This window comes from Crinia signifera, chromosome 2, assembly GCF_055691185.1.
Source record: "Crinia signifera chromosome 2, ASM5569118v1, whole genome shotgun sequence".
Classification (NCBI taxonomy): Eukaryota; Metazoa; Chordata; class Amphibia; order Anura; family Myobatrachidae; genus Crinia; species Crinia signifera.
In genome coordinates, this window is record NC_139218.1 from 254,372,228 (window position 1) to 254,386,630 (window position 14,403).

The window sequence follows — 14,403 nt, forward strand, 5'->3', positions numbered from 1 at the left end:
TCGACACAAAGTCATGTTGACTGTTTCACCTGTACATTCTATATGTCGGTATTTTGACCTTGTCGGGATTTGAAATGTCGGGATTTTGACCTTGTCGGGATTTTGTCCTTGTCGGTATTTCAGTTTCAGAGAACTGTTTGCTATATGGGGGCGGCCATTTTGTTGTGGTCCTCATCAGAAGTACGGAGCCGCCGGGACCAGCAAGATACGTAAGTCTGCGGGGAATTGGGGGGGGGGTAACTATAGCACCGCAGCCCCCGGCGGCCCCACATGCACAGCGCCCCCCCACGGTGGCGGGGGCTGCGGTGCTATAGTTACGCCCCTGGGTGGGTCCTTTGGTGTTTTAGGAATGGGTGGCAATTATCCCAAGATGGATTGGCATGTAGGGCCTTTCCTCAGATGGTGCTGAAGGTGTTTGGTGGTACAAGCACACATGACCAAAGTCCCAAAGAGATGTCCTGGTTAAATTGCAAGCATGACTTGCTAGGGGAAACGGTCATCTGTCAGACCACACTTAGGTCGACAGTCATTAGGTCGACCCCGGAAGGTCGACAGGGTTAAAGTTCGACATGGGTCAAGGTTGACATGGGTCAAGGTCGACATGACTTAAAGTTGACATGGGCCAAGGTCGACCTGGGTTTAGGTCGACATGAGTTTTTCACTGTTTTTTGAGCAGACATGTGCCGACAGGCGGTATTTCATGCCATACCATCCACTAGGGTGTGGTGGGAGAATAAAATAGTGTGCCTAGCGTAGCGAGGCACCGTGCCCGAAGCATTGCGAGCGAAGCGAGCGTTGCGAGGGGCTGCGGTTCAACTCCAACTGTGTCCATGTCGACTGTGTCAACATTCGGGTCCAAAAACAGTGAAAAACTCATGTCGACCTAATGACTGTCGACCTAAACCCATGTCGACCTTGACCCATGTCGACCTTGACCCATGTCGACCTTTATCCCTGTCAACCTTGGTGCCAGTCGACCTTCCGGGGTCGACCTAATGACTGTAGACCTAAGTCTGGTCTGACAGATGTACCGATTCCCTTGCTAGTATCCAAGGTGGTGTTGGTTTCATCCAATAGTGGCAATAAAGCGTACGCAGGCTCAACACATTTCCATCTCTTCAGGAGTTGCTGATAAGTCTGTATTTAGGTGTCAGTCTTATGAATTCCCCTCATATAATTACTGCACCTGCAGTAGTCAGATGATTCATTTTAAGAAACTATCATAAAAAAATAGCATAGCACATTACACATTCATTATTCAAGGTAATTCTATGTGTCACATTTATATAGCAGATAACATTTTCACAAAGATAAATGCAGTCATAATAGTACAAAATGTCCACCATTAGATCTATGGGGAAGGTTCTTCATTACAACCTCCTCAATTGGCCAGGTGTAGTCACATGACTGGGAACAACCTGTTTAGCTAATATATACACCATGCCTGGTGGTATTCATGATTTAAGGTTCAGATCCATCTCCCCATTCCTCTGAGGTAACCTTAGATGTGCATGGGCATTTAGAAGGAAATGGGTGGGCAGCTGAAATCCCCCCGGCACCGACGTCACCAGGCAACTTCCATTGGAACGCCCAGCATTTTCATGGGAACGCCAATGAAACGCTGAGCTTTATCATCTTTTTTAAGTGGGTCAACTTTCAAAATCAGTGGCTGTCCAAATACTTTTTTGCCCCACTTTAATATATCTGGGATACTTTACTATAAAAAAGTCAGTGAAAATATGGACTAACAATCTCAGCACTTCTGCGATTATTAATGCATAGGCCCCTCATTATGAAAAATATGAAGTAAAAGCATTTTTAGGAATAGTTACCGTCATAGATTTGTTAATTTTTTTTGCACTATTTAACTCAATGAGTGCCAAGTGAATTTGAGAAAATATGAGTGAAAATTGCCAAGTAAACAGTTTTATTCTTCATAGCGACCTGTAATGTTTAACTTTTATATAGTAAATATAATTTTTCTTTATACAACATTTTTCACTTGAATTTATATAACAAGTGTGAGCGACGCTGGCATTTTTAGCGGATATTTTGAACATCTGACAGAGATGTTAGCACTTAAAGGGTTACATTGGAAACAATGGAGACAATAAAATACATGTAATACAGATACATTGCAAGAATTAAAAGCAGCATTTTTATACACAATCCCACTAAATTTGAATAGAGATATGTGTGGTCTCCTCATGCTTTTATTTTTGTTCTAAATCCTATTGTCCTACAGCATTTTTTTTTTTTTTGGGGGGGGGGGAGATCTCCACTAAAACAGAAGAGTAGCCAACTACAATAGATGCATAGATGCAAATGCATGCAGGGCCGGCAGGACATCGTTAGTGAGAGCCATGCCAGCACCACCTCTGGGTATAGCCGCACATGCCCAAGCTGAATCAGGGCTGCCACAGGAATTTTGGGGCCCAGGACTAATTTCCAGTCCAGACCCCATGGGCCCCCGTCTACACCCCTCCCCCACCAGACACCGTGGATGAGCTGTCAGTGCATGGACCCCATCCCCCCCTTCACTTACCACCCGACTCTGCAGGTCCTGAAGCACAGCCTTGCTTCTTCAATGCAGGACGCCAGCGGCCAATTAAAATGCAGCACCAGCGGGTGAGCCAATCAGAACTCGTGTGCCGGCAGCCGCTCTGATTGGCTATTGGTACACGAGCTTTGAATGGTTCAAAAGATGGGGCAGCATTTTAATTGGCCACCGGCTTCCAGCATTGAAGAAGCCAGGCTGCGCTTCGGGACCTGCTGAGGGCCGAGCAGAGGGCTGCCGTGGGCAAAATGAGCTGCCCAGGCCCTCCCTCCCAGAGGCCAGGGCCTGGGACAGCTGTACCCACAGCACCCCCCTATCTGCAACCTGAGCTGGATACACGTATCGTCTTCTAATGTGTACCCAGCTTAAGTTGGTACAGTGTATACTGTATAGCTGCACATCACCATTGTGGATTGAAGGGACTTGCTATAGGGTTTGCAGTCAGGAAAAAGGAGTCAGCTTAGTGGGAGTGGGTGGCAGAAGAGAGCCCTGCTGGTTTAACTATGCAGACAAGACAAACCAGAGCAGGCTCATTCCTTTCCTACTGATAACATTTTGGCATGTACTGTAAGATGAATGATGATAATAATAACATGTTTAATCCATAACTGTGACTAGTGTTCTCTAGTTAAGGGCAGTCTCATTTTCTAACTGGTGGTGAAAACGGGCAGTCATTTTAAGGCATATACTTAACAATATGTATGTTGATGGCAGCATACTGTATATACCATGTTCTCATTGTTTTATTAACACCATTCACATTTCACATTAGTGAATTTTTTTTAAGAAAAGCAAACTACAAGCACTTTATTTATTAATAGTTATTCATATACAGCAGAACACATGCAATGAAAATGTATCCATTCACATCAGTCCCTGCCCCAGTTTACAATCCAAGGGCGGATTAGGAACTGAGGGGTAGATGTATGAAGCAGTGATAAGGGAGGAGAAGTGATAAAGTGCCTGGTACTTTATCAACAGCCAATCAGCTCTGACTGCTAAATTACAGGCTGGGTTTAAAAAGGCTGATGATAAAGCACCAGGCACTTTATCACTTCTCCTTCTATATCACTGCTTCATACATCTACCCCTAAAAGTGACCCTGACATTTCTTCTAGAAGTGGCATCACGTGGGCGACACCAATGAAATGTAGGGGGAACCTACACTAAAATAGGTGCGATTAATACATCACTATGTCTGTGCAGAAGCCATTGTTTTCAATATGCTTAGTAGTTTTGTAACATTTTGTGGAGTATTAAATCCCTGACTCTACATCCGATGGGGAAATAGTGGTGGGCATCTATTCAATGCTGTCATTCCTGACAGCATTCAAGAGGCAACTCGACAGAACGGAGCAGACTGGTTTTAGAGCTTTAAAACCAGTTGGCTACATTTTGCAGAAAACCTCCGTGGATTGTCAAGTTGACAGTCGGATCCCGACCAACCATCGCAGTTTTGCAGACACACCCCCTTTTTGCCGCTCGACAGGCAAAACATTGAATTCCACTTGTCGATAAACTGGTAAGCGGACTGAAAACGGGGCAGGGTTCCGACTGTCAGAACATTCCGACAGTCAGAACCTGGGATTGAATACCCCCCTTAAACTGCTGTGACAAACCACAAGAATCCACATTTAAAATAATACCCCACCTCACCCCACTGAACACAGACCCCAAAACCTCCATCAGACAAACCACTTATTACCATAATCCCCTAAATATCACAAATATCCCCACACCTCCCCAGGTTAGCCCAGAAGCACCCCAGAAATTGTTATAATCCCAGATTGCACCTCATTTCCCTTTAACAGATGTAACAATGGGTATATATGGGTGCCTGCCTTAGATGAGTATTTGCAGCATCCGGTACTATGCTCTGTGAATTGGCAAAGGTTGTTTGTGTGGGAGACAGTAAGGGGACAGAACCACTATTCTGAGTAGGGCCACATCTTAAAAATAAAGCTTCACTGGCAGGCAGCCTCACAGGTACACCAGCCTACTGGTGGATCCAGTAAGGTCTATGTTCAATCCGCAACTGTTACAATCTATCACATAGCCATGCATACACACAAGGGTTCATTTTTGTCAGACGCACATACAACTACCAGTATGTTCTTGGACAGAGGAAGGAAACCGTTGTCTCCCCAAGCAAACATGGGGAGAACATACAAACACCAAATAGATGGTGCCTTGGTCAGGAATTCAGCTTATGGCCTCAGAGGTCTGAGGTATTAATGCCGACATCTACATCACTCTTCTGCCACAACTTTTTTTTTTTTTTTTAAATTAACACCACCTCTTTATTTGGATTCCATTTACAGTATTTAACAAGAGACTGCAAATAGTTTACTGCACGGTATGTCAGGAAATAACTCTTTATAGCTTCTGTTTAGTTTTGACTTCCCCATAACCCCACAGCTATTAATTCTCTATGAAGATATCTTTATTTATATAAATAAATGTGTAACCTACATTTAGAATGTTTTTTTTACAAGTCTGGATAAGTGGACTTTTAATTACACAGAAAACCTAATAATAGCATTTTCCGTTATTTGTCACTTGTTGCCTCACACAAAAGCCGTCCGTTATCTAGACCAGAACTAATTGCACTTAAGATTGTGTCATTAGAAGACATTCAGTTTATTAACAATTGGGGGAACCAGTTAAAGCAATGTACAGACACAAACTGCTTGAAGAGTGAGAAAGGGAGGAGAAGTGATAAAGTGCCTGGTACTTTGTCACCGGCCAATCAGCTACTGACAGTTAAGTTACAGGCTGGGTTTAAAAAGGGACATTTACTAGCTAATTGCCCTGTGATAAAGTACCAGGCACTTTATCCCTTCTCCTCCCTTATCACTGCTTCATACATCTACTCCCTTATGTCTGAGTAAGGCTGTAGGGGCTTCAGCCTTACAATTTATAATGCAAAAGTCATAGCCACAGTCCAGCAGCCAATCTGCTGGTATTTCCCTGAGGACACTGACCTTTGCCACAGTTATGGACACATTTCATCCATGTATAGAATGAACATAAGTAAATCTTAATTTAAAGTGCATCTTTAGAGGGTTCAAATTTGTACAGATTATTTTTATAAAATACATGTAAAGTGACCACTGCAGAGGTCAATAAGGGGCCCATTCAGACCCGTTTGTTCAGGTCCGAATCCGTCCCCTTCTCCGATGTTTGGGGTCTGCACATGCGTGAATATGCACATGCACAAACCCCATAGCAAATGGTTTCAGCGAGTTTCACACTCACCAAGCCGCTCGCTCTGGGAAGGGGGTGGGGCCGTAGCAGGGGAACGCCCAGCATTTTATAGCGGTCCCATAAAAATGCTGGGCGTTCCCCTGCACACGCGTGTGGGCTTAACTAGTATATATATATATAAATATATATATATATATATATATATATATATATATATATATATATATATATAAATATATACTGGCTCATCTCATCCCTGGTACCAGGGACATCATATGATTGTGGTGGCAACAGCTGAGGGACCGGCTCAGAGAAGAGACAGTGAAGTCTGCCTCCTCCCTTTATGAACAATAACCATCTGCACAGTTCTACCACTGCTCAGGGTGGGTGGCTGATGTCACATGACGTCAGATCCCGCCCCCTTTTGGCAATTTGCGGGCATAAAAGAAGTCAGTCTAGACTGAATTTAATTAGCGAACGGCAGAAAAAATCATTCCATGGTTAGCGACCATCGAATAATTTTCATCTGTGAAGTCGCAATCGAGGGGATGTGTTCACATACATTCGGGTGTCGGGGGATGGGATGCAGTTGTTTGGGCACAGCTTTTCAGTGCTTGATAAATAGCCTCTTTTCCTGATCCCCATAGAACTGTATGTGTACAGCAAGTACTATTTTAACACTGGATAAATCACTTGGCAATGCCAGAATAACAGCCTATGGAGAGCTGTCTCATGAGATGATGTAATGTCCATGCTTTGGCAGAGCAGAAAGATGACATGGGTACAGTGTAAATGGGTCTTACCCGGGTTGGAATCATGTTCAAAAACCTGGGTTGGATTTAACTATGGAGTTTAGTGTGTTACAAATGAATGCATAAAGCATGGTTCCATCTAATCTTCTTGCCAAGAAAATCAAACCAGGGGTGAGGCATAGAAAAAGCAATATATTTAAAATGTCCATTCCATATAACATTGCATAAATTATTGAAAAATATACTTCCATAATAATATCTTGGGCACCTAGACATCCCCTGGCAGGCTAAAAGGGATATTCAATCTCCCACAGCCATCTCCCAACGGTGAAGATGGTTGCGGGGCCCTATTCAATGCTGTCTTCCTCGACAGCATTGAGCAGGGGATCTCGCAGAACGAGCCCGACTTCACAAGGAGTTGGGCTCGTTCTGCCGAGAACGGCCGGGAATTGCTGAGCAATTCCCGGCTGCAGCTCGACGATTCCTGGCCACTTCTCACGACCACTCCCCTTTTTGATCCCGCGGCAGGCAGGTCATTGAATCCCGCCTGCGACTTCTTGGTCGAGCTGACCGAGAACGGGAAAGGGTCATGTCTGTCGAGCCAGCTCGGCGGCTGTGACCCCACATTGAAAATCCCCCTAAGTGTTATCTGCAGGATCCCTTTTAGAGAGGTCTTCATTACTTTCATCCATTAATGCAATGCAGTAATCAGAAAGACACCTTGGGCTTTTCTGCAAATGCTTGCTTATTTAGACTCTTGTGGAGATGTCCTAATGGAATGTGACGCATGGAAGCTAAAGTATCTAAAAGAGACCTAGTATTATGTCAATTCAGATCTTGACTATATCGCTGTATGAAATCATTCAAATGTATTCTAATTTCTTCTTGAATTTGAAATCCTACTGTGCTACCTTTATATAAAAGCAGAGAGTGCATTTAAGTCCTACATCATGTCTTTCTTTAACTTACAGCTTGAAAAAGAACATTTTAAAAGAATAATATTCAATACTATGGCAACTAAACTTGAAAATGTCCTTAGTCATTAGTGAGCTTACTTCTTTGATGCAGTCATTTATTTTAATGATCCTTTCTGTTTTCCTAGGAATTGAAGTAGGAAAAATAACGATCAATTTTAATTCACAGTTGGATGGGAAAAATCTAAAACTTATTGTAATAGTTAATGAAATCATTGTGCCCATTGCTGGGGCAGTACCAGGTGCTGTTGATGCCTATGTCGATGCAGGTACAGTATCAGTCCTATATGTGGTGTGTGTGACGAATTGAGTCCATACACTGGATAAGATGAAGTATTGGGGTGAAATGTAATAGGATGAGAGAATCAGAAAATTAGCGATTTGGCGAGAAATATCCAGTTTTTTTTAAAGCGGCAATCATTTACACTTCAATTTCAAACGTTTTGCAGTGTAAATGATTGCCGCTTTAAAAAAAACCTGGAGATTTCTTACCAAATTTCTCACTTTCTGTATCTCTCATCCTATTACATTTCACCCCAAGACTTTATTTTCATAGCAGGTAAACAGCATCAGCACAGTAAAGATGGTTACAGCATTTGCAGCATACAGGTCACGCCATAGCACAGGCATTTCCAGAAGCTCCATGGTCCCCTACTGTTGCCCACACCCTGGCCTATCACTTGGGCAGCTAATCCACCATCAAAAGCATTTATTCCCTGCCCCGGAAACACTTTTATCAAGAGAGCACAGGTGCTGCTGATTACACAAACTTGCTTCTGCTACTGCTCCAAAACCTGATCTGGAGCCTCCACATTACTCTCATGTGGAGAGATGCTGTGTCTGCCACAGGTGATAGTGATAATTCCACAAATGATGGGTAGAAATAAGCATTGTTGGATACATTTGTTGTGTCTTCAGAGGCTTAATTTCATCTCAGTCGTCTGGAGGCAAGTTGAAATTTGGTGCCCCCACCCCAAATATGTTGTGTGTCAACATTTACCTGTGCGTATCATCTCAGAGTCCAGCAGCATTGCTGCTGCAGTGCAGACTGAGTGGTACCAGACAGGAGCCATCATGTCCTCTATTGAAGATGTTAGCAGGGCTCCTGGTGGAGAACTAGATCTACAGGTGTTCCCCACATGTGCTGCTTTAAATGCAAGTTCTGCTTTAGAGTTTGGAGCCTGGAGACTGGAACCTCCATTGCCTCTGGGAGTTACGCCTCTGTGTGTTTGTACATTTCAGGCTACTTATGAACTCAGGGAAGCGGAAGCACACCTCAACTTGCCATGTAACTGCAGCAGGTTTGGACAGAATAACAAGCTTGCAAATACTGTATATTGCTCTCCCACCAGAGCCTGATGTATGGCTTCTTTAACAAATACTTGACCTCTGTGATCACCACTTACATGCTGCAATATAAACATACAACAGTGATAATACAGGGTTATTTGAGTGTTTATTGCGATTTGTTTAATACTGCCATCATTTCATGGCTAGTTGTACTCTTGTTATGCCAATTCTGAAAGGCTATTATAACTCTTCACAAAATAATTTCACATAGCAATATTCATAACGGCTGATATTCATTTTTAACAGTGTGTGTTCAATTTTGGAGAAGGTTCAATTGTATACTTTTGTCTAATTAATTCCTTTGTTGTGCAGCCAGTAGCCTCCTAACACTATGCAACGCATTCTTACATATTCAGACTTCAATAAATATGTGCAGTGAATGTTTAAATTGGCTATTTTCTAGATTTAGATGTGCTTAGAAACATAGCATTCACTGGTCATTGAATATAGCTGTTTTTCCACTTTTCGATTTTATTCCAGCATTCCACTGCAATATGGCTAATCAGGAAAATGTGATGGAGTATTTCCTTCCTCTTTCCTCAGAGAGAATAAATAAAAAGCATAAAGAAAAAAATAAATGTAATTGTTTTTAACCATTTAATACAGTTGCACTGTAGAGTATTTGTAATTGTTGTGTTACCAATGATAATACCCCATTGTAACAAAAGTATTGTCAAGGAGACATCATGCCAATTACTGGTATGTGGACCAACACTCAGCAAAAGACCTGGATTATTAGTATTATTGTGGTTTACACATGATTAAAATTTAGTTAGGCTAAATTTACTCCAACTACATACTCCTCATATTTAAAAAAAAAATTGGGACACAGCCACCATGTTTGTCGCACCCTTGAATAGAATGATAGGGTATATGGCAAAGGTTCCCAAATTCAGTTCTCAATACTCCCGAATAGCCCAGGTTTTAAGGATTGTCATACTTGGGTTCAGGTGAGCTAATTAGCACCTCATACCCATTTTACATCGCACAAATAATCCAGTGTGAAAGGGCCTTCTGAAAATACCCGGGTCCAACAACCCGGCATTCCGACCCAGGTTAAGAGAAAGGTTAATCCCAGGTCAGACCCAGGTTGCTTTGCAGTTTGAATGGGTAACCAGAGTCGACAATTTTAAAAAGTCAAATCTGCATTGATGAAAACAGCCATTATATTGTCAAAATCATGGATGTTTTTCGTCACCACGACCGCATTGAATAGGCGTGTGCTGATATTTCCGCCTGTTGGAAATATCAGCATATATTGAATACACTTATTAGCCATCTGAGCTCAACCATATATACTGTACATATATATAGATAGATAGATAGATAGATAGATAGATAGATAGATAGATAGATAGATGGATAGATCTTAAAACTTGAACTGTTAATGTGCCTTGAGGACCCAGTAAAGGAATCATTGATAGATTGAGTGGGTGTCAAAAATAGAAGGAGCCCAAATGTTTGCCACTTCTTTAGCTTTCCTTTGTATTCCAAAAAAACAAATAGCATAATACTGAACAGTAACGTAGAGATGAAATATGCAATATCCTAGCTGAACACAAAAATATAACAATTTGACAATAAGGCCAAATGAAGGGAAAAAAGTTTTTTTTTTTTTAAAAACCTGGCAAACACCACAAATTTCCGTTCCATAAAACTTGTTTAATGAATAAACAGTTTGGTATTTGATGTTGAACCAAAACCCCTGCTTTTAGCTCTGCGTCCTCAGTCTGTTTACTAGACAGTAAAGTAACACTCTGTGACGACTACAGAGATTTAGAGACGGGAACTGTTTAAAAATAAAATGGTTCACAATCTCATAAAAGCAAATTCACCAACGTCATGCAGGAATTAGCATTTTCAAAGGAATTTCAATTCTAAACAGTTTACAGTCAAGCAATATTTTACAAGCTTTATGGACAGAGGGACTTGGGTCTATCCACTTTTTGTTTTATTTTTTATCTTTTTTGTGTTACTAAATACTCTTACTTTGAAAGAAAAAAAAACATGTAGTTTTGTTTATTACTTTGCATATGACTGATTCAGTTACAGGGCTGGCAAGCATCTTTATTGTTGACAGTGGTTATTTGCAATACAAGTCATATACTTTACCATTGCTAGTTATGATGTAATCATTTAATGAATTTAGTGTTATATTGCATCTTTAATATTGACATATGTGTCTCAAGAGATTTTGTTAATTAAATGTAAAGTATTTTTGTCCGGTAACATAGGTGTCAGAATAGGGCAAGCAAGTGGCAAGGGGGTGGTTGGCCTCCCCCAAAATATTTGAGAGGCACCAGTCATCCGTTGGGTTCCTGGGATGCACTGCGGCTGCTATATAGAATTTTGCTCCAGGTATATTGTGGGTGTGGATTATGTCACAAACATTGGCTAGGTTGACAGTCTTTATTCATTTGGTCGACAGCAAATAGTTGACATGCACATGGATGACCTTGACAAAAGCATTATATTGACAAAAGCTCGACACAAACAAAGGTCAACGTGGAAAAGGTTGTCACACAAAAAGGACAATATGAGTTTTTATTTTTGAAAGAAAAATTATTTTAGCACTGCGACCTATTTTTTTCAACATGAGTTTTTCAAGTTTTTTGGGTGTCAATATCGACACCTTAGCCCCCAGTTAATATACTGCTGTTCCCCTGAACTCCCCACTATCTTGATGAGCTAACTTATATGTGGAACCCAACACATTGCCACCCCTAATTATGCACAGAAATAAAAACATGACAAAACAGATTAAATGAATCTTCCAATGCATTTTTCTACATTTAGAAGTAACCTGACTAGTATAAACCATATGGGTGGTTAACGCATAAGTAGTTGGCAATCCACTCCTTATATACATTTTATTCCAAATTGTTTATGGCTCAAATGTAATTTTGAAGAAATGTGCATGGACCAGCGCATATACCTGGTAATTAAAATGTTTGTTAAAATGTCAGTTCTAGAACATAATTCAAAAAAGGTACATTTACTACCTTTTAGAGACCCTCATTTCCACATGTCAGCGAGACTATCAGAACTGACCTTTTGCCATATTACCTGAAGAGCCAAGTTTTATTTCTTTAGCACATTCTTAAGGTATGAGCTCATAGAAGCATTTTTTTAGACTAGAATGGCTATTAGTCTTCTGGCAAAAAGAGACGTTTAGCTCTGTTTTTCATCAAGCATAGATCCTATGGCTTTAGGGCTACATATATGAATGATGTGGTTAGTTTTCTATTTTGTCCAAATTGAAGTGAAAGAAATCTATACTGATTATAAACCTATAACGTGCATTTGCAGAGGGTCGATGCGTCAGCAGTACACCAAAGTTACCTTCAGTAATTGAATGTTTATATTGTATGCACAGTATTGCAACTATTTTTCCTGATGTAGTTATCATGCCTTTTTCTATATGAAAAATACAATGTTGGGGGAAAAACGAATGTTAGATCAGTAAGATTTTGTTAAATATATAACAACTACTGAATACAGGAAATCAATCATTCTTATTACTTGTCATGCTGAAATACATCTAGAACATCCCTTTCAGAAGATTGGCATTTGTTGTATTGTCCATATCAATGCAGGAGCTGGAGCTTAGAAATGTATCAGGATGCCGACGCCAGAATCCTTGCAACCACCATACCGAACCTAATTTTCCTGGGGCAGGTAAGGAGCAGGCCAGGGAAGAGGGGGGTAGATTTAGGCTAGGGTGAGAGGGGGTAGGGTTACCATATGTGGAGGAAATTATCCATCTGCTTTTCTATTGAATAAGAAAATTCTGGAAATAGAGGCCTACACAGTCTGTAACACAAAGTACAGTATAGGACTTTACACTAGTATAGATGTTAGCATTACAGTAGGCACTGGAACAGGGGGGCAAGAGCGCGGCTTGACGCCCCACAATAATTGAGAGGCACCAGTCAAAAGTACTGGTTTGAAGTGCGCAGTGCAGCTGCTATCTACAGTTAATACAGGCAGTATCAGAAGGAGGAGTATACCTTTTCTGGGCTGATCAACTTCTTCTTCTCCACCTGCCTTCATCCTGCATCCAGCTCCAGCCCATACAGTGTATGGCTGTATACTGTTAGCTGGCACCTATGGGACCAGCCCTGCACCCTTTTCACCTTCCACTTCACATGTTCCTCACCTTTTGCCCCTCCCATATTTGTCCTGCCCTGTTAGCGTCCCTTTCTCCTACCTCACTCTTGCCTCAAGGCACCCCCTAACCTCCCCCATTTCCAACTGGGTTCAGATGAAAATATATAATATACTCTGTAAAGTCTGCACCATGATCCATAGTATTGCAGGGTTGTGTATGCTCCTTTGACAAGGTAGCATGCGGTCACAATCGCGATGGGGCTGCTTGTGCAACCAATTGAAGTGGCTGCATCTGTTGATAGACAGAAAGATACAGCAGATAGATAGCTCAGTCATTAGGTAGGTGGTAAGGCCCCTGAGGTGGCGGCATACAACTATTTAAAACTAAATAATTTCTTGCCTCCTCCAACCACAAAAATTGTGGCACCCCTGTTACAGTATGTTGTGCTGCTTGACGTTACACCAGGCCTACTTCTTAGTTCCATTGGTAACTTTGTCCTTTAGCAAGGGAACATTTCAACAACTATGGACATACTAACACTTATTTGACTAAATTGAGGACTTTGCAGTGTCAGTGTTTTTCATACTTAACTGTAATATCAGTATGTTCACCTCTTTATGAACTTTTTATAGTAACTGAATGTAATGCCTCATGAAAGGCTCTTGCTAGATATTTAACTACAAAAACAGAGCCATTGCCCTTTAAATCAGTTAAATGATTCATCTTACTTCCTACTGCACGCCTGTTAGTGAGGGGCCGTGTGACACTACAAACCTTTAGTCATGTGTGCTTGCCAAGTTTCCGTCAAAAGCATTAAGCTGTAATCATGTTTTCATAGAAGTTGAAGCATATAGTATAATATATTGATGAACCTCAGTTTTACTATATGCATCTAAAGAAGAAAGGGACTTTGTCCTTGCATAACATCATATAAATTGGTCATAAACAACTATATTTTTGTTGTAATGCCCTTGGGACCCATTACGATAATAAATGTTATGATGTCACAGCAGTGGTGTAAGTTTGTCCCAGTTGCCCGGAGGCAAGATATATATTTGTTCCCCCCCACAACCTTATAATATATATATATATATATATATATATATATATATATATATATACAGACAGGAATGAACGGCGGCACCCGGAGACTTTCAAATAAAGCAATGGCAGCAATATTGCTGCTATTGCTTTATTTGAAAGTCTCTGGGTGCCGCCGTTCATTCCTGTCTGTGTCTGGATACCACGGTATCATTAGGCAGGGCACCGGAGCGTGAGACACAGTGTTGGGAAGTGCTGCCCTACTCCACAAATCTATCAGGGCCGGCGCCACCACTAGGCAAATCTAGGCATTTGCCTAGGGCGCCGGCCACTGGAGGGCGGTATTTCGCCCCCCTTGCCGCCCGGGTACCTGTCCTGCGGCATATATGTGCGTAAAAGCTGGCGGCGGCG

General features: G+C 41.5%; 1 protein-coding gene across 1 annotated transcript in view; it reads left to right on the forward strand.

Moving 5' to 3' along the window:
• Window positions 1-14,403, forward strand: part of ARHGAP6 (Rho GTPase activating protein 6) — a 566,036-nt gene that overhangs the window by 234,086 nt on the left and 317,547 nt on the right. The gene's annotated exons all lie outside the window — the stretch shown is intronic.